General features: G+C 38.2%; 1 protein-coding gene across 2 annotated transcripts in view; it reads right to left on the bottom strand.

The window, feature by feature from the left end:
* Gpr158 (G protein-coupled receptor 158) overlaps nt 1–22,515 on the bottom strand; it is a 427,233-nt gene that overhangs the window by 351,603 nt on the left and 53,115 nt on the right. The gene's annotated exons all lie outside the window — the stretch shown is intronic.

Genomic DNA, 22,515 nt, shown 5'->3' with positions numbered 1-22,515 from the left:
TATTGTAGGTATTGAAGGGGGGGTCTTTGGGAGGAGCAGTGGTACAAAAGGGAAACAAGAATGTGATTTAATTATATTTAATTAAAATAAGTTTTTAAATGTTAACAAATTCAGATAAATTGAAATCATGTAACTTTTCACATCATAATGCAATAAAAGTTTTTTTTTTTTTTTTTTAAAAAAGACTAGTCACATAAGAGCTAGTGTTATGTCTCAGCAAGACAGAAATCTGTCACCAATCATGACCTCTGAGTCTGATCCTGAGGGTCCACATGATGGAAGGAGAGAACAAATTCCTGCAAATTACTATGACCTCTGTGTATTCCCTGTGGCACATGTGCAAGCATATACCAAAAATAAATGGGTACAAGCATAATAATTTTTAAAGACATGTCACCTAAGTAGATATGCCCATGTGAAAATGGGCAGATATAATTTGTAAACTGTAGAATTCAAAAATAAATGCTGATACAAATTAATGATATAAATATGGGATGTTTTATATTTAATAAATAAAACAGTTAAAATGAGGAGACCTAAATAAGTATCTGAAATGTCTTCAAACTTTGAGAAGTTGCTTTGGACAAATTTTGGATAAATTCCAAAAGGAAAAGGCACCAGATGCCATTCGCTTGTTATGGAGACTGTGAGATGCCATTCGCTTGTTATGGAGACTGTGAGATGCCATTCGCTTGTTATGGTGACTGTGAGATGCCATTCGCTTGTTATGGTGACTGTGAGATGCCATTCGCTTGTTATGGTGACTGTGAGATGCCATTCGCTTGTTTGTTATGGTGACTGTGAGATGCCATTTGCTTGTTATGGTGACTGTGAGAAAGTAGTTACTACCGCCCTCACTTCAAAGTAGCCGAAGAGGTTCTGCTGGCTGCTCCTTTCCACTGTAGACTCATCCTGAACTCAGTGCTAGCCAACACATCTAAAGCTTTTCAGTAGTCCTAGCAGGCATGCTGGGCCAACTAGACACCAATGTGTGCCTGACACAATGCTTCTTCCATAGGGGGGCAGGAACAGCAAGCAGGGTTATCTGTCTCTGTCCAAACTTACCTTGTCAACCTCAGTTAATTCTGTTACAATGCTCTTTTGGGTCTCAATTTTGAAAAGTCACTCTGATTGCAACTTGGCTTTCTTCCTAGGTTTGCCAAGAGTGTATGTTTAATGGGGACATGAAACAGAACAGCCACGGAAGATAAACAGCTGAAACACACTACTTCTAAAGATCATATCTTCCCATATGGAAGCATGTTAAGTTATACTGAGTTCCAGATTCTTGGAAGTTATCTTTAAATAAATACATGTCTCTTTGTCTAAACATTTTCATATTTTCATGCTTTGGTAGTAATTAAAGGAGCCTCTAATTGTTTATTTTGCTGTCAAACAGAAACATGTTCTTTTAAGTATAAAGTAACTACTAAGGTATGGTAAGCATCACTGGGCAATGAAGGCAGATGGCAGCCACAGAGCTACATACCTACAAAGGCACAAAACTGAGTCACTGCTCGTTGATGCACCTGCATCTTGACTCTGAGCCCATAAAGAAGCACACCCATGAAGGCATGGCATGCAAAAGGCAGAATTTTAAGTTGCCTGGCAAGATTCCCCTCTTTCCAGGGGCCCCTTAAATACAACAGGACTATGGCTGTGCTAGATCTCACTTTCATGCAATGTTAGGTTACATGGAAAGTTGAAAGAATTTTGCAGATACAATCCCAAATGGGTTGATTTGAAGTCACAAGGGAGATTATTCTGGATGTGTTCTAAGAGATCACTGAAAACTCATTCAAAGAGGGAAAGGAGTCTCCCGCTGGCATTAAAGAGGCAAGACTGTAGGCTGTGAGAGAAATGAACAGCAGAACCCAAGGAGGCATCACTAGGCTAAAAGTGATCTATGGCTGACAACAAGCCAAAACTCCAAAAAAGGAGTTTCAGTCTTCAATCACAAGAAAGTGAGATTGGCTCTTATCTATATGACCTTGGAACAGGATCCCAACCTTGATACAGCCATAGCCCTTGCTGAAATCTTAAGATTTCCTGAAACCAGTAACCAGTTACATCTCCTATTCCTCCTTGGCTTTTGATTTAAGAATTATGAGGTAATAAGTTACTATTGGTTTGACAGTTAACTTTGTGATATTCATGGTGCAAAATAAGAAAACTAATAATATATTGCCTTTATGAGGTAAGAGGAGCCATTCTGAACCCCTTGTCCAACAAAGTGCCTCATGATTTGATGGACAGAGCTAAACTGAGATTACTGAAAGCTGAAGGGGATGTAAGAGAAAAATGAAAACACATATGCCACTGCTGGATGATGAGCTTGGTCAGTGTTGTTGCCCTCAGTTAAAGAGCTATTTAGACAGAGAGAAAGCAGGGAAGGGAAGAGAAAGAGACAGAGAAAGCAGATAGGAATCATTAGTGTAACTGAGAAGACTGGGGATAACTAGATCCAGAAACAGCAGGGAACCCAGAGCCACAGAGCCTTTCACATCATTACAAAACCTGCAGCAAGAATTTCCAGGAAATTCTTTCCAATCCGAAAGGGCTGCACCAAAGATTTTATACTTCGATTTCAGGGTCTGAAAACAAAAGGAACTTGGTGGCATCAAATTTCACTTACTCTGTCCTCTGGCTGGATATTTCCAAAGGAGGGGCAAAGTTAATGCTAATGTTTCCAGAAGTGATCAGTATCAGTGAACAAACACATTATTTTAAGAATTTTTTTCCAAAACACATGTTCAGTCTCCAATCAGACATGCAGTATGCCACTTCCCAACAAAAACAGCAGTGGAAGCTGCTTCTAAGTTTCCCCTCTTCCTGATTTTCCTATACTGAATTCAGTGCAGTAAGAACATTGTTGTAAGAATTTATCATTTCACTTCTACGTTAATTACTTCAAAACTTAATAAGTCACTCATGAAAGCATTCAATCACAAACTTTCCAGGACTTTCTGGATCAGTGCATCTGGAAATATATAAATCTTCACTGTTTTTTAAGATACTAAAATCATGATTTTTCACAGGAAATCACTAATGTACTCACACTTCCAGTAGGTGATATGAGGCTTTACTCTTGAGAATATGCTATCTCTTATATCTTATTTATAAACCCATTTTAGAGTGTTTACTTGGTTTTATAAATTAATTTGCTCTGTCTTATAAGAAAAAAAGTTGAATTTTTTTGTTGTTATTCAATTGTTTTTTGAGATAAATTCTTCCCTCACAGCCAGTAAGAAGCACATTTTCTTTGTCAATCAATTGATTATATACCTATCCTCTATTTGTATTTACTAATTTTTAAGTTAGAATTCAAAATAATAGGTCATATCTATGCAGTTATGTTATTAAACTTTGTTCTTATTCCTCTCCCAGGCCCATGCAATGGGCCTCCATTCTCCATCCTCCATCTGTGCCTGGTCCTCGTTTTCTTCTCAAATAGTCCTCCCTTCTGTTTTTATATCAAGTGTATCCTAAGACCCCCCTGTAAGCTCCTTTCAAGTGTGTTCTTCGCATCTCACAGGCTCTTTTCTCCTTTCACCAACACTGTAACAGCAGCTCTCAGCCCGTGGGTCACAACTCCTCTAGCAAACCACTCTCTAAATACATTTCCATTATAATTCACAACAGTAGCAGAATTAAGATTATGAAGCAGCAACAAAGATAATTCTATGGTTGGGGAGTCACCACAATATGAGGAACTATATTAAAGAATAATAGTATTAGGAGTTGAGGACCACTGTACTAAAAAAATAAATCTAGATTAAATCTAGAAAGAAAACATTCAGTATTTCTCTTTCTGTGTCTGGTTTTGATTAAAATATGATCTCCAGTAATCTATATTATCCTATAGATACATATAGATAACATATCCTATGTTATGTAGGTTTAATTTTTATTTATGACTGAAAGCATGTCATTGTACATACATATCACATTCTCTATATCCATCCATCTGCTGATGAACCTCTAGGCTAGTTTTGTCTCTTAATCATTGTGAATAGTGCAACAATAACCATGAAAGTATATGTGTCTCTGTGGTATGTTAAGGGAACAATCTTCAGCTATTTATCCAGGAGTAGTCATATAATACAATGTCTTTATTAAAGCAACTTTTTGGATGTTTCAATAGGAATAAGAAATTAATTAATTAATTAATTAATTAATAAAACTAACCTGCATGGGCAGCCCTGATTTTCATGGATAGGATTTTATATAAACACCAAAACTCTAAATACAGGTAATCAAATAAACTTTTATATGATTCCAGAGTGTTTTAATTAGATTTTAGTCTGCAAGAGGGCTCCTTGATGACACGTGAGTCCTAGATACTAGTCAAAACTTTTGAACTCATATACATGTTATTCTCCCATAAAAGAAAAATTAAAATGTCCAATTAAAAGAGACTGGAATACCAATTTAGAAATATCTAAAAAAAAATTCTATGGTTTATATAATTTATCATTCTGATATATAAATTTCATAGTTAATAAACTGACAAAAGGTATTTGTTGATGGATAAAATGAGTAAATTTCATAATTTTTTTCAAAGGGAAACCTCTTTCAAATGGTTAGACCATCAACAAGTCAGAACCACTTTCTATGTGGAACATTCCAGGTAACTATGAGTGATGCACTGTCTGCTTAGAAAGCATCATCAACTGGGAAGCTCTGTCATGTTTTACCAGTATCTTCTTGTTTCTCTCCCTCCATGTAGCCAAGTCCCTTGTACATCGGGCTGGGCTGTAGGGAGGGATGCTTAGGCAGGACAGATGGATGCAATGCAGAGCCTTGGTCAGTGATGACTGTGTGGACAAAGAACAAATTTGGGAACAGCTTTGGAGAACTGGTGTAGTTTATTGGGGGGGTGGTAATTATAATCTTGGGGAGGTGAGTAGAGGCTCTTGAGTAAGGTTTGTGACATAGGGCTACCCTCAAAGATCAGAATTATGAAGAACTCTCTAGTGTGGGGGACTGTTATTTGTAAACCAGTGTACTGACTCTTTTTTCCAGTACACTGACCCTCTCTTCCAGTGCACTGACTCCCTCTTCCAGTGCACTAACTTCAGTCTTACAACTCACTGACTTCCTCTTCTAGTGCACTGACTCCCTCTTCCAGTGCACTGACTCCCTCTTCCAGTGCACTGACTCCCTCTTCCAGTGCACTGACTCCCTCTTCCAGTGCACTGACTCCCTCTTCCAGTGCACTGACTCCCTCTTCCAGTGCACTGACTCCCTCTTCCAGTGCACTGACTCCCTCTTCCAGTGCACTGACTCCCTCTTCCAGTGCACTGACTCCCTCTTCCAGTGCACTGACTCCCTCTTCCAGTGCACTGACTTCAGTCTTACAATTCACTGACTTCCTCTTCCAATGCACTGATGCCCTATTCAAGTTCACGGACTCCTTTCACTGCACTGACTTCCTCTTCCAATGCACTGACTCCCTCTTCCAGTACACTGACTCCCTCTTACAGTGCATTGGTTTCCCATTTGAGGCCCCTTGTCCACTTCAATAAAGTTCAACTGGAGTTCCTTTTAAGTACTTCAGTAGACAAAGGAGCTTTTAAAGACATTACTATGTACTCTATGTACTGATGACAAACCTAGTTTTTCAAGTAAACTCTGACTTGGGACTAAGAAGAACTCTAAAACATTGACTAAGATACCACATGGTACTATTAAACAGAATGTTGTTTTATATTTTTCTAAGAACTATACCATTAGTGGAACAGAGTTTCCAGAGAAAGCCCCCAAATAGCCGTGTTTCTCTGGTTAAATAAACCAGGAAATATGGAAGAAGAAGAAGAAAAGGCAAGAAATTCACTCAAGAATAAAATATCCTTAAGAAGAGGTGGGAACCCCATGATGCTGACTCTTCCTACCATAATCATGTTTATCCATGACCCTCCAACACTTTTCTACAGCAATCCATTCCTTAAACATCTATCACTGTCTCAGAGTTGAGAAACGGACTGAACATGAGATGCTTAGTAGGGTCTCAGATCTCTCTGTTCTTCACTTTAGACACTAGGAAGTGATAGAGACAGAGCATACAGGATCACTCAAATGTGAATGCTTCTAGGCTCCTCTGGATGTTGATGTGTTCAGCTCTTCTTGCTGGATAGCACCTTCTAGGACACACATTTTACCCAGCTAGTAGTATACAGTTTTAATTTCCACATGGATGGGATACATAACAATCCCTGCCATGTGCATCTCTAGGGTTACTAGGAAATGTCTCAGATTCCCAAGAAATTGCTGAGGAATCGAAATGAAGATGAAGTAAGTACCAAATGTGTGAAGGCCAGAGGGCAAATTCTAGAGGACCGTTTAGGAACTTAACAACTGTGCTGTTTACCTTCATTTTTCAAATCCGGACAAGTAAGTTATGGAATAGCCAGTTTGGGGGTATTAGTAAAAGCCAAGTAGAGAGGGGCATGGGATCATAGTATGTTTTGCTGTGAGCTTCATATGAGCCATAGGCAACTTGGAAGCCTTCAAAAGATTCACTTGAGCTGGCCTTTGGAATATAAAGTAATTTTGAAGCAGTAGACACCTAAAAGAGGAAAACAGGTTGCTTCTAGACTCTTGTTCAGCTACCTTTCTTACACAGCCCAGCCCAGCATGTTGGAGCAGTGTATTGTTTATTGTATGGATTACTAAAGTGACAGCTGGCAACTTTGGATTTTAAGAACTAATCGATAAGTGTGAAATAACACTCCAGGCAGAATTAACATAACAAGTTAGATAAGGATTTTATGAAAAGTTCTGAGCTTGAGTGGTATGAGGGACATTCACTAAACTGGATCAAGTCAAGGTAGACTGCAAAGTATGGCCTGGAAACAGCCACACTTGTTTCAGAAACATGTCTTACAAAACAATTGTTTTAATTAGTAGTTATATTTTTCAGGAAATTTTATGGCAGCTTTTCCAGTGATCAGGTTTTGTATTTTGGTCAGTATCTGCCCTCTGATGCTTTTAATGAAATGAAGATTCTCAGGTTCACTGATAATATCTGTTCATCTGTGGATTAACCACCCTGAGTATACCTGCCTCTGCTCACTGTGTCTCACCCTGTGATCTCTTCCATACCCATCTTTCTTCCTCTTTCCCTCAACACTTGGGACAACACATAGCCTCCATCACAAACCAAAATCATGAAAGTGCAATGTTCTTCAATTTTCAGAAGTATGTGCTAAACAATCCTTTCCCATATAAATTTCTCAACCTTTGCTAATCTGTCATAGCAACAAAAAAAGACTAAAGCACGTATAGGCCTTTACTCTCTCATCATTATTCTTGCTCTTGAAGATTTAAATCCTTTAGTCAAAAGTGATCTCTTTCCTCTCTGAACTGTTCGAGAACATACTTAGTAGTTATGGTGTCATAATCAAAATAACCTACATTATAACATGTGATACTCTGTCAGTAACTTCAACCCATGTGAACAAATTGATCACTACCCTTGGAAATACATAGTAGGGCAGGTGTCTTCTTTTGCTTTAATCTGACAATATTAAGATATGTGTTCTATCTTTCTACTCACTTCCTCTCTCTTCTCTCCTCACTTCTCTCTCTTCTCACCTCTCTCTTCTCTCTCCTCTCTCTTGTCTATGGATCAGGATGTAAAGCTCTCAGTTACTGCTCAGAACCATGCCTGTCTTCTCCCCACCATGGTAGTAATGACTAATCGTTTGAAACTAGATAACTGGGGTAAGCAAACCCCCACTTAAAAGCTTTCTTTTGCAGGAGCTGCCACCATCATGGTGTCTCCTCACAACAATAGAACAGCGATAGGGTATGTGGTGACTGAATGGTGAGACCAGATTTTCAAGAAAGGTACTTGCCAGCCGGGCGGTGGTGGCGCACGCCTTTAATCCTAGCACTTGGGAGGCAGAGGCAGGCGGATTTCCGAGTTCGAGGCCAGCCTGGTCTACAGAGTGAGTACCGGGACAGCCGGGGCTACAGAGAGAAACCCTGTCTCAAAAAACCAAAAAAAAAAAAAGAAAGGTACTTGCCTGTATCATAGATTGCATAGACCATGCAATCATGGTTATCATACTCAAGTCTCAAGTAACTTCAACTCAACCTTCTGCTTTTCAAATCCTTTTGAGAAATTTTTTATAATATTGTAACATATGGGCAGCAGACTGTGCACCTAGTGCCAATAACTAGTACCCAAAGAGGTTACTTTCTTGCAATGAAATGCACCTAAGGATTTATGAAATCAAATGAAAACACTAGCAGTTTGAGAATAGTGTATAGGGCCAGTGTTGTTGCTCAGGGAATGAATGCTTGCCTCGCATGCACAAGGATTTCTTAGTTCCAAATCTGCCTAAAGAAAAATCAAAGACAATCCCTTCTGCTTCTAAATAGTCTGATCCATAAATTAATAATAATCAGTGCAATTAAGTGGCCTTCAAAGGCACATATGTGGTTGGTTTGGTTTGGTCCCCAGGATGGCTCTGGGAAAGGGTGAAGCCTTTGGGAGGTGGAGCCTAGAAGAAGTCATTATCTCACTAGGATATATTCTTCCAAGAAACTGAGATACTGACCTCTTCTCCATCTCCTTTTTGCTTCCCAACCATGACATGAATAGTTTACTGGCTGTGTGCTTCACCCTCTTACCAGAGGCAAAAAATAGTGAGTCCACTCAGCCATGACTCTCTGCTTTAAAGTTAATTGTTACAGGTACTTTATAGTGAAGGAAAGTGGACATAATATGCTACTTATTTACTTAGCAAACTAAACTTAAAGATACCCTCACACTAGAAGTGACCTCTAGCAAATATGCAATCTCTGAGGTATATCTGATCTACAAAAGATCCGCAACAGCCAGTCTCAATGAGAAATGGAGGTCAGAAAGATTCTCATTGTACTGAGAAATGGTTAATGCAGTCAATATGGTCCAACATGCTCAACTGTGAGAGCTCAACCACAGAGGGGCAGCTATATCAACACTGGCACCCTGCAAGGCTCAGGTAACACTGCAAAAGGAGGGAAAATAATGTAAGAACCAGATGATAGAAAAGGTGCTGTGCAATGTTTTCCTTAGATCTGACATGGTCTGTGTACATGTGAAGTCATAGCAGCTGTGGTAACCTGCATAAGACTTATGCAAGATCAAGCCACTTAAATATTCCAGGATGGAGCAGAACAGGGCCTACAGAGGCACCACTCACATCTCAGGTGCCACTGGCAGTTGATGGTGGGTAAGGGAGGAAAAGTTACTTTTCTTTAGGTGTGTAGACACTGGAAGATACCTGTGCCCCAGGGCATGACCCCGTATCTATGCACAGATAGGTAGCACTGATTGGATTCAGTGTGCTAAAACATCTTTAAAAAATAACCAAATTTTTAAAAGCAAAAAAGGAAGTAGGGCCTGAGAAGTTATAGTGTGTAAAACCAATCCAGACAGAGAGCACTGGACAAGCTAAAAGAAAAAGGTTTCCCAAGGGTATATATTCCTAGCAGTCATGAAATGAAGGCTGGCCATCCTTGTAGAGATGAAAGGAGTCTGAGAACTGAACTGATCAGAGACTCTATAGCATCCCAGCAGTGGTCTTATGCACAAAGAGCTATGAAACCTAACTCTCCACCTTTTCTTTATGAAGAGGGGCCCAAGAGAATTCCAATAATTACAATACAAAGTACAAGTATGTTGACAAAAATCCACCAGATGGAAGCCAATGGCTATGGCCAGTAACAAGAAGAAACCACAATCATGTATTACCTCTCAGGCACATATAGAAACTGTAGAGGGAAGCAGAAGAAGAACTTGTCACAGACTATTTTTAAAAATAAAGGGTACAGTCACAAAGTTAGTCAGTGAGCAAAATGCTATGAGAAACAAGCAGACCTGAACACATACCTGTGAATAAATGATTGATAAATGGTTTTTATGAAAAGTGGGATGGTGTAACAAATAAATTCATGGGTTAAAAAGCAGATTTAAAACAGTCAGACCAGAAAACATATCCAAAATCGACTTTCAATGTTTATAAATGCTTTACAATCAATGTGTGCCAATCAATTGAACAGTGTACATTTGAATCTCAGAGTTCAGAAGAAGAAACATAAGCATGACCATGTTCTAAGGCATGTTGCAAGGACCAAGGGTGAGCCTCTGCAACAGCAATAATGTAAATTCCATAGGAAGAAGTCCCATTTTTCTAAACCAGTCTTGGTTTTATGTAACAGACTGAGCTCTTACATGCTTGCTTTTTTAAGACTTATTTTTACTTTTAATTATTTGTATGTATGTGTGTATGTGTGAGGGTATGTGCAGGTGAGTTCAGTACCTACAGAGACCTGAAAGGCCTAAGTCTTTTCGAGCTGGAATTATAGGGAGTTGTGAACTGCCTGACTCAAGTGAGCATCTGACCTCTAGTCCTGTGCCAAAGCAGCACATGCTCTCAACTGAGCACATGCTCAGTGAAGCCATATTTCCACCCCCTTATGTGGTTTCTTTGTCTTTTTCTTTTCTTTTTAAAAAATTTATTGGATATTTTCTTCTTTTACATTTCAAACATTTTTCCCTTTCCAGGTCTCCCCTTCAGAAACTCCCTATCCCATCCTGCCTCCACCTGCCTCTATGAGGGTGCTCCCCTACCCATCCACTCCCATCTTTCTGCCCTGGCATTCCCCTACTCTGGGGCACCAAACACCCTCAGGCCCAAGGACATCTCCTCCCACTGATGACCAACAAGGTCATCCTCTGTGACATATGCCACCAGCACATTGGGTCTCTCCATGTGTACTCTTTGGTTGGTTGTGTGGTTTCTTAAAAGCAGAGTTAGATGTGGCAAAGAGGAAATCCCAAGCTCTGTGAAAGTAATGTGTATCTATAGCTCATAAATCTAAGGAACTACTTAACTATCATAAACAACTCAAAAAATTCAAGAAACCATACCAAGCAATAATTAGCTCCAATATTAATGTTTCTCAACCATCCATACCTCTTCAAATACATAGGAAATCATTGTAACTAAAGATACACAAAATATATAAATTTCTTCATTATATGTTACTTTTGCCTGTTGACATATGAAAGTATAATTGTTCTCTTAAAGACCTGTACCCATGCTAAGAAGATGTATTGTGGATTAAGTGTCTGCTGTCAGCTTGGGGATATGTACATATCTTTAATTCCAATATTACAGGAGCAGGGATAGGCAAATCCCAGGGGCTCCCTAACTAGTTGAGGAATCAGTAAGATCCAGGTGCAATGAGAGATTTTTTTTTTGTCTAAAATAAATAAATAAATAAATAAATAAATAAATAAATAAATAAAGTAGAAAGCAGTAGAGAAAGCTGGCCAGGTCAACCTCTACAGGCACACACAAAATAGGCATGCACACCCACATGCCTTAAGAATGCTTAAGAGTCCTAAAATTGTGTTCAAATTGTGCTATTTCTCAGTCTGGGACTCATCAGAACACAAAATATCTAGTTCTCTCTTTCTGAGAGACAGAGTAGAAAAAAAACTAAAATATATAAAGAATTAAAAAGAGTAGAGAAGAAAGAAATCAAGACAATATATAAGGAAGGAGAGGGGAAGAAGAAAAAGAAAGTAAGATAGAACATAGGGAAATGAATAGAGAAAGCTAGAAATTAAAGATAGCTTTTTTTTTTCAATTACACATTTAAGTGAGGAGAAAAAGAATGCAACCTAATTTTTAATTTGGTCATTTTATTACAAAGGAGGATTTATGTGAATTTAGCTGAAAAGATTTTTTAAAGCTCATTATTTATAAGTCAAAAAACACAATGTCATTTTTAAAATTATAATGTGTTGGTTCATTCTTTCAGATCTATATCAGTGACAGAAATACTCAACAATAGAGAACTGAGAATAATCACTATTCAATTTGTAAAGCCACCTACTCTAAATTCTTTATAGTCTTCTTTAAAAATGCATCTCACACTAACAAAAAACAATAGAAATTAAAGCACATAACTAAGTCATTATGGTGCATGCAAATTTTTGATATGATGCTAAAAATAATAGCAGTTGGTTCAAGCAGGTGTGACAATAGATGTTCACTGAAAAGAATTACAGTCATTAATTTTAATTAAACTATTCATTTTTAATTAGAACTGCTTTCAACAACTTAATGAAGTAAAACATAAAGCAAAATAAAGTAAGATCTAGAAACTAAATATTCAGATACTAGGAAGAATTTTTAAGTTGTAAGAAACCAGGCTCCAGCTAGCCTTTTCCATTCTTGAATGAGAATGAAAGTACCTCTCAAAATAAAATCTATCTAAATCTTCTTTATGAGTGGGAGATAATGATAAAACCAGTGGGAAGAAAGGATGTTTGATTAGGTGTTTCTGGTATTACATGTGAATTTTAATTTGTGTCTATGAGTATATGTGCACATGCATGTGGGTACCCATGAAGGCCAGAAAAGAAGGTCAGATCCCTGGAGCTGGAGGTACAGATGGTTGTGAGCCTCCCTATCTTGGCGCTGAGAACCAAACTTCAGTCTCTTAAAGAGCATTAAGAGCTCCATGCCTTTATTTCATCTCTCCAGTTCTGATAGTATACATGAATTTAAAGCATGAGATGACTCTTACTCATGAGAAAGATGAACAAGAAATGTGATCGGGGTTTTGTTATACCCACAACTGACCAAAATTCTTAATTAAAATAAAATGTAATTGATTCCTAAATTTCTGTTCCCTCAGCTACACCACAAGAGTGAGGGCATATTTTCTAGCCCTGTATATCCAGGACATAATTCCATTCAGCTCTATATATGCCCATGCATATTCATGTGACAAGTAAAACAGAAGATTATTATAAATGTAGTTACTAAAAATAATAACAATTAAATAAGCATTTGTTAATAACATAAGATAGTGCCCCACCAGAGCAGGAAAACATTCTATGAAGTCTATGAAAGGCACCAACCTAGAACTGAAAGACTAAGCTGGAATCCATCAGGTAGTTAAAGTTGGGACCAGTGTGTTATTCTAAAGAAAGAGCATGAACAAATACATGCACAGAATAAATAAATAAAATCACATGGGAGCTTTGTGGGGAGCAAGCAGCTAGGTACTACAGAATGGGTAAATCAATACAAATATTTCTTACACATCTTAATTATATATCTTGCCATGGCACTTGAAATACAGCTATGGAAAACCCTAATGTGGTTTAGGACCTCATGAAACTTAAAATCCAGCACAGAAGACCAGCACTTATCAACAATAGCACCTAGAGGGTATTGACAAGCTTCCTTTGCACTGCAGAAAAGAGCTAACATGAACATAAAACATTCCTTGCAAAGCATGGATCACAGGACTATCACACAGAAATGACAGACTTAGAGAGAGTAAGGAATTTGAGCAGGCTGAACACAAGCCAGCACTTTAAGCTGTATTGAGTAATACTGCCTCAAGAAAGTCAATGTAATATCATTGTTATAAAAGTTTCCTAAAATAGGCAATGCACTCATGATGAACTGGAGAAGAATAAAAGTAAATGCAGAAGGGACTACCAGAGTCCAAGTAGGTTGAGAGAGAGAGTGTAGATTTTTAGGTGCTCTGCTCAAAAGAAAAGAAAAGGGGCAGAGAATGGCCATGTTACATGACAGAGAAGTTATTTTCTTGACTGTAGTAGCTGCTACATGAAGGAGAGCTATAAGAAAGACAAATTTCACTTGTTCTCTTATCTGAGGCTCCTAGTTCCAAATGTTCAGATGTGAATACATATCCTGTAGTAACTGAAGAAAACAGAAAGTGAAAAGGGACTATTGTGGGATGAAGGAGCAATAGAGAGTAGAATAGCAAAGTGTCATGGGAGAAACAGAAAAATTGGGAAGCTCTGATAAGAGAGAGTTAAGGGAAATAAATACATAAGAGGGAGTGAAATAAAAGTAAGAGTGTCTGGAAAGTCTCAAGCAACAATACTGTACCTAAAAATACCTATAATGCACATTAAGTTAATGTAGAAATATATATATGTATATATATATATATATGTGTGTGTGTGTGTGTGTGTGTGTGTGTGTATATATATATATATATATATATATATATATGGTTTAAATGAAATTTTCCAATCTTACTTGACAACATACCCTTCAAGATTCAAAGACCATTTAACAAAAATCCCAACACTAGGCATGAAATGCCCTCTTTTGAATTGTTGGACAGAGTTGTCCAGGAGACTCTCAAAACATCACAAACTATTTCTATTGCCTTTAGCTGCTCCCCAGAGGTGGAAGCTAAGTCCCTATTGCTGAGGATATCATAAACTCCAGACACAGGGCCCATAGACCCCTGAGCTGGGGCCTACCTGCATAACTACTCATTAAAGACTAGCTTTCATTGTACCAGAAGGCACTGTGTAAACTTCTAAACAAGGGAAGCAACTACAGTCCTATACAACCACATCAACAACCAGTATCACAAATAACCCTAAGAGTGCAGTAGTGGCACACATACCTTAGTGATACCCAACAGCTCTCTGATTGGACGTAAGGCTATTCAACAACAAGAAAATTGTGTCAGGCATTAGAAACCCAGCCAAATACCCAGAGCTAGTGAAGTCATGGTATCTTGGAGGAGAACCTTCAACCACCACTTTTCTAAAACAACACAATCCCTAACTACCTTCTAAGTATTTGTTTTTATACCAACAAATATATGTAGTTCTTATCTCTCATCAAGGAAAGTTCTCTTACAGAAACCCACAACCAATCAAAGAGTTGTGGATACCAGTCCTAAAACAACTCCTGCACTTAAGGCTCAGGAATCATTGCAGAAAAGGGGTTGGAAGATTGTAATGTAGAGGCCAGAGAGTTTGCTATGAGATTGTGTATTCTAGTTATGTCAGAAGTTACACCCACAAAGTCCCACTAACCTGAATGAGCTAAAGAAGTACAACAATGAAGGGGAGGGGCAAGAGGCCTGCAGCCTACAACAGAGCACCTCACCAACTAAGAAATGCTGAGAGCAGGAAAAATAGGCTTCCTAGAGAGCACACCAACATGGCCATTACAACATGAGATGGTCAGCCTTAAAAACATAATACAAGTAATATTATATAGAATGAGCAGGTTATATTCATGTACTTAGGAATATATGGATGACATAGATATAGATTAGATGTAGATATAATATATAGATATATAATAGATTAGATGTAGATATATAAATGTGTGTGTATGTGTGTATAAACACATTTAATGCAAAAAGAGACCATGAACTGGAAAGAAAACAAGGAGTTCTCTTCCCCATATGGGAAGACTTGGAAGCAGGAAAGGGAAGGGGAAATGACATGATTATATTATTATAATTTCAAAAAAATTAAAAGAAATATTTTTTAAAAATACATTATATCAGTCTAAATAAATATAACACTAAACATCATCACCCATACGAGGTGTAAACAAGGTTGATAAAAAGCATTAGAGTCAAGAAAGAAAATAGATTTGTGAGTTATCAGAGGTAAAGCCATTATATTATCACAGACTGGGAGCGAGAGGAATGGGGAAAGGTACCACAGTCATGGGAGGTCACACTACAGACACTTTCGTAACTCAAAATCTAACCCACTCTGAACAAGGTGGGGAAATGGAGTATTCTATTGTCCCAGCCTACCCTTAGCTCCAACACATACTTCAATATGGTGAGAGCAAAGCTGCCTATTTTAATTTGCTACATGCTGTTAGAATAAACACCATGACCAAAAGTAACTTGGGGAGGCAAGGGAAGGCATATTTCATTTTACGAGACAGCCCATCATTCAAGGAAACCAAAGGCAGAACTCAAGGCAGGAACCTGGAGGCAAGGAGTGCAGCAGAAGCTATGGAGAAGTGGTACTTACTGGCTTGCTCTCGTGGTTTTCTCAGTCTGCCTTCTTATACAACCCAAAACACCGGCCCAGGCATGGCATCCCTCACAGTGGGCTGGACCCGTCCAGAAAATACCCCAGAAATCCCAGAAAATAGCCCTCCTAGATATCAAGAAAATACCCCCACAAAATTGCCTTCACACCAATATTATGGAGGCATTTTATCAATTGAACTTCCCTCTTCCCATATGACATATTTTACATCAAATTGACAAGAAGTTAATCAGTACAGATATTGGTCAACTTAAACAGTAACACTGAGAAATTTCCAAAATGTATATTCAAAATGTGTATTCAAAAGCAATAGATTTATAACATGTTAAATAATGTAATTATAAAAAATTATACTTTGAAATATACTTAGAATACCTTTATTTTATATTCCTGAAATAATCTTTGGTTTTTGACTTACTCCAAAACATCTCTGTTCAATTTGCCTCTACAACACAGCTTTCTGAAGCTCTGTATTCCCTGAATACAATTCAAAAGTGAAGCAATGGCTTTGAATTGTCATGAAAATGTTTTTGCCTTCACAGATTCCCTTGACTGTGTCTAAGGTCTTCTAGAAGTCCTATGGTCTCTGAACTGTGGGCTTCCACATAACTAGAACATTCAGAGAGCCAAGCTTGTGACACAATCATTACAAACACAAATCACAATCATTACAAAACTGACTCTGCAGCCTTCCCCAGTGATCATGGGATTGTACATACTAGCAGAGAAAAAATTGCTTTCTTATGCATAAAGCAGAGATTGTACTGACAAGCCAACAGTAGAATCTCCTGAAATAATTGCATAATCTAATAAAGACTGAGTCAAGGCTTCAGTTCAATACAATAACTACAATAAGAAAAGAATGTTGCCAGGCAGTGGTGGCGCACGCCTTTAATCCCAGCACTTGGGAAGCAGAGGCAGGTGGATTTCTGAGTTTGAGGCCAGCCTGGTGTCTACAGAGTGAGTTCCAGGACAGCCAGGGCTACACAGAGAAACCCTGTCTTGAAAATCCAAAAAAAAAAAAAAAAAAAAAAAAAAAAAAAAAAAAAAAAAAAACAAAAACAAACAAAAAAAAAACATGGGAACATCAGAGAAGAAAAGAAAACGTGGCTGAGGTCAGCTCTCTCTCCTGAAGTGCTACAGAAATAAAATGGATACCTACATGGTTGCAAGAAGGTGAAGATGCACCCTCCAGGAGGCAAAGCCTTTTCAAAGTCTCACTCAAACTTAGGAGTCTCTGAATACTCCTCTGCTATTGAGGAGACTAAGCATCCAGTATTTCTTTCTTCACATACTTACATATTTTCCTGCCATGCGTATAATAGTTCGCTATTTTCTCTACTAATAATTCTCTGGTTTTTTTCTCTCCTAAACCTTCTATTTTCAAAGGCCTTTCAGTCTGGTTTCATCAATTAAATTTACTGACTTACCCATCTCTCCATATACCTGCATGTGAGTCTACATTATAAAATATAAAAATATATATGTAATAAGTGTGATACAGTTTGTTGTGATCTTGTACATTTTGTACAACAGTAGCTCAAACTGTAAATATGCTAATCAAATGTGGGAAAGTGCAATGACTTCAAATGAAAAAAGAAAAAGGAAAAAAACGCTACTTGTACATCACTTTTAGGGCAAAAGCAGTGTGACGTCATCTTAACCCTCCATGTACCACTAACAGCATCAACTACCTACTCATTCTCTCTCCGATGTATAAGCTGTGGGGAGGTAAAGACAGTGATAATCCTACGTTAACACATATGAACCGCTTAGGAAAGACAGCAGAAATAACAATGACCAGAGTACTGAGATGAAGAGGGTGACAGTAGATAAGACTTGGTCTTAGGTGAAGGACAGATGTTAAGGAATGGAGTTTATCCCTTGTATAACACAGTCAGTTCAAGTTTTCTGAATCCACCAAAGACTGTAGCTAAGCTACATGGTTTTTCCCTAGACTCCAAAGGGGACTGCTGAATATCAGTAACCTGGTTCCTCACTAAGAGCTTTGACAAGTTTCCACCATGTTTTATGTTAGTGTAGCGAAGGGAGTGCCAGATCAGATTTGATTTGCTGTCATAATGGGATTTTTTCTCCCACATGAGCTAATGATGCAGAGTTATATTTAACCCCCAGAAGTCACCCTCAGACACTTGCTGTATACTCTGATTGCTTCTCATATCTCGATTTAGACAACTAGCAATTTTTCTGCTACAGAATATGACAAAGCAGGGGTTTAATAGGTAGGTTTACCCCTCCCAATTGGCTCCACTATAAATTTAGTTGCATATTCTGAATCTGTTCACTAACTTTAAATTTCCTCCACTGCTTCCTCACCAAATTGAAAAGATTAAAGGAATCTGGTACTCAGTCCATGTCCATTGGCACGTGTGATTTTCTACTCTAGCCCATCCAGCACTTGCCTGTCTGCACCAACTGTAGACTTTTATCCATTAAACTCAGCCTTACCAGGACTTTTAAGCCTCAGAGATGCCTAGCAGCATTTTAGGATTTTATTTTCAACAGTGGAATCCAACATTTTCTTATATATTTTCATAAATATTTACTTTGGCAACCCAACTCATGATGAGCTGAGCCTCTATATTCACTTACATTGTATTACTGCATCCTAATTTGTATTCTAAATCTCAGCCCAGAATGTTGGTCTCTCAAGTGATGTCTAAACAATTATACAAAGCTTTTACAAACTCCTTGGGTCCTATTTCAAACTAACATTTCTACAATTCAAAGTGGCAATCATACATTAAAAACCAAGAGTAGCACATCTGGAAAGAAACTCCTGATGCCCGTCAATTTAGAGGCTAACAATTGATAATAAGGAAATATGAGTATTTTACACTTAAATGAGATGTCTTTTATCAGCCTCACAACTACCACCAAGTCTCAGAGAGCATCACATAAAAGGAGGCAGAAAAGATATAAGAGCTGAAGGATGGGAAGAAGTGCTGTAAAATGCCATCTTCCAGAGGTGGCATGGCTGTTGCCATAGTAGTTGTGGTTCCATGTACAAGATCAAGCCAATCAAGCTTCCAGCAAACACTGAGGAGGTGCTCTCCAGGCTCTATCTCTTACTGGAGAGCTATTGGCAATCAATAGTCATTGAGCAAGGGAAAATCATTTGTCTTTTCTATTACCCTAGTATTGCCACTGATAAGGTCACTATGCTCCATTGGATGGCCCCATACCTGTGCAGATATGTGCAACACTAATCAGACTTGGTAGGTTATCAGAAAGGATGAGAAGGAAGATGAGGAAAAGGAGGAAAAACTGTATCTTTAGTTGTTTTTAAAACCTTATTATTAATGAGGGTTCTTAAACGCTTTAATCTTCATTTTAGCCCACCACCTGCCAGAGGTAGTGGGAAAGAAAGGATATGGGCAAAGTGGACCTGTTGTTTAAAAAGGTTCTTTCAAGTCCCCATGCTCAGTCCAATAGTGGGCTGCAAGCATCCACATCTGTATTGGTAAGGCTCTAGCAGAGCCTCTCAGGAGACATCCATATCAGGTTCCCAATGTAGGGGTTAGGGGAAGGATTGAAGGAGCTGAAGGGTTTTGCAACCCCATAGGAAGGACAATAATATTAACCAACCAGACCCCACAGAGCTCCCAGGGACTAAAGACCAACCAAGAGTAAACAGCGGGTACCCATGGCTCCAGTCTCGTATGTAGCAGAAGATGGCCTTATCTGGCATCAATGGAAGGGGAGGCCCTTGGCCCTGTGGAAGCTTGAAGCTCCAGGATAGAGGAATGCTAGGATGGTGAGGCAGGAGTGGGTGGGTGGGTAGGGGCACACCCTCATAGAATCGGGGGGGGGGTAGAATAGCGGTTTTTGGAGGGGAACAACATTTGAAATGCATGAAATAACCAATAAAAATTTTTTAAAGTTTGTTTTGGAATTTCTATGAAACAAAATATTTAACAATAATTCCAAAACAAACTTTATATCACCAGGATGTACTGTTTTGAGGATCTCATAGACTTTGTGCTTGAGCAAAGAAAACTACTAACACAAAGGCCTAGATCCCTAGGGGAAAAAATGGTGGCACACATCTGCAATCCCCGCACTTGGAAGCTGACTCAGAAGGATAACGTGTTCAAGACTAGCCTGGGAAACATGAGTAGGAGGCTAAAGATGGTGGCTCCATGGTAGAGCCCATGGCTCCATGATAGGCTCTGGGGTAATCCCCAGCAGTGGTATGTGTACCACTCGTGAATAAGGTTTTGTGAAGTTCTTATTGTTGTAACATTTTAGACCTTCCAGAAACAAAGAGCAACTAATAATAAATCCTAAAGTAATTGTTAGCAATAAGTTTATTTGTTTTCTTTTAAAATAGTTCTTGTGTTTACAGATAACTTTAGCATTTACTAAAAATGAAAGCAATTTCCATGTTAATGAGATAGATGTGCTTTTCTTTTATATAAAGAATTAAACATTACTGTATTTTTGATACTGTATCTTCAAAGTTATTCAAAATTAATAAATACTTTGATTTCATAATTATTGATGCTGAGAACATCTCCAAATAAATATGCATCACAAAATGGCAGAAGTATGTTTAGGGCCATAAAATTAAGAAGGTCTGTCCTAATCCCAAGCAAAAATTCATTTCATTATTTTTATAAATTCTAATCAGCAACTCAACAGTTTTTAAAAAACATTCTAACACAATATACCTCAGGGATATACATATATGATAGTGAGAAAATAGTAAAAAAATATTTTCCATACTTATATGTTAGGTTTCTATAACAACATAAACTCTGAGGCTGGAGAAGGGACTTAGAAGCTCAGAGTACTTGTCACTCTTGGAACGGATATGGGTGGTCTGACCTGTGTGTGCTCAGAAGCAAGGTTGCAGAACAGCCATGAACGCAACAGAAAACCTTGCCTAAAACATCTGGGATTCATGCCCTGTTGAATTTCAATTGATTTTGGGTCTTTACATGTTCAGAAGCTTCGTGGGAGCTGGCTTATACAAATCACCCTACATTGATTTCCAAAGATTTTATCCAAAGACTCAGGATAAAAGGGAGATGGCAATTTGGCATCTTACCAAGCCCCCACCTACCCACTAAATACATTTAAGAAAGATTTCCTCCTATCATGACTGTTCTCAGTAACCTCTGAGTCCTCACAAATTGTTAAATCATGCTGGAGAACCTGTCCCTGTTACCACTGTATGCCAATGAGTAAAGAATGAAATTTGTTGCAAGGAGCAATATGGTATTATATTTTAACACATGATTTATTTGGCCAATTCTGTATTGTGATTTGTTTCCAGATTTTCAGTACGCCCTGCTGTAATTAATTCTGTGGCACACAGATATGCATAGCAGTTTCACAAGATTTGCTTCGGCAAACACAAGAAGTTGAAAAGCCAGTTTTAACTAAGAAGTGTGTACTTTTAATTATAGTAGTTTTGCCATCCTACTAGAAAGTTCAGTCACAGCTGCATTTCTACCAAGTCTGAATGGAAGCTTGACTCACCACACAGTATAATAAATTGGCTGTTTGCTTTGGTGAGATGAGGTCTTACTATGTCCCAGATTGATCTTGAATTCACAATCCCTCTGCCTCGACTTCCTGAGTGCAGGAACTACTGTTTGCCAATCTAGTAGCCAAAATACTTTTCACTTCTTGGAATTGTGTGAAGTTTGGTTTTTATGATAAAGATTATTTATTTCTGTGTGTCCAAGTTCATATTTTGTATGTACATTAGTCACTTAGTACTTTGTCAATTTCATTTTCAAGTTTCCTGAATCTCCCAAGAATGAAGTGATTTATTTAACTTAAGATTACCTTTGTTACTCCATGTTATTTTATGGATTAGGAATTCACTTGGAACACACACCTATAACACTAGCACTTAGAAGCTGAGATGGGGATGGGTAATTGTTGCAACCCTGAGCCTAACCTGAGTACTAGGCTAGCCAAGACCACATAACAAGTCTCTATCACACACACACACACACACACACACACACACACACACATACACACACACACACCTGTGCAAGATGCATTTGAGTTAGTCTATCAAAGAAGTACCCCTTAGAAAATCAAATGCTCACATTGTGGATTATTTAATTACCAGTGAAACTGTGTTCAACAAATTTCAAACAGGGAAGGCTAGTATAGCTAATTAAATCTAAGGAAACTAAAGAAAAGGGGCTTGCATGAGACAGCATTAAAAGCAGTAATCTGCCATTTAGCCAGAACACAGCCCACAACTTGCAACGGTACATAGGAAAAGGTATATAGTGTTCTTGTGAAGGAGATGTCTACATAAACACCAAGCTTCAATGTCTTTCAGCTTCCCACAAAAGATTCGTATTCTCCTGGACCACAAGATGGCAAAGGACACTGTGTACCCTTGTTTCAGTTGCCGGGAGCATGGAATTGAGAACCAAATTTTATATCATCAATTTGTATCAATTAAAACTTAGTTTAGGAACTCTCAAGAATATAACAAAACCTCCAGAAAAATAAAATAAAATCAGCATCTACTACTTTTAGCAGAAAAAAAAATCATGTTAAGAAATCCAAACAGGCTAATTGTGGGAGCCCTGCTGTGCCCACTGAAACCGAAACCAGAGACTCAACTCGCTGGGGGTTTGGAG

Source organism: Mastomys coucha, unplaced genomic scaffold (assembly GCF_008632895.1).
Source record: "Mastomys coucha isolate ucsf_1 unplaced genomic scaffold, UCSF_Mcou_1 pScaffold15, whole genome shotgun sequence".
Taxonomy (NCBI): domain Eukaryota; kingdom Metazoa; phylum Chordata; class Mammalia; order Rodentia; family Muridae; genus Mastomys; species Mastomys coucha.
The sequence above is the reverse complement of the archived record's forward strand: the minus strand, read 5'-3'. Positions and strand labels throughout refer to the sequence as shown.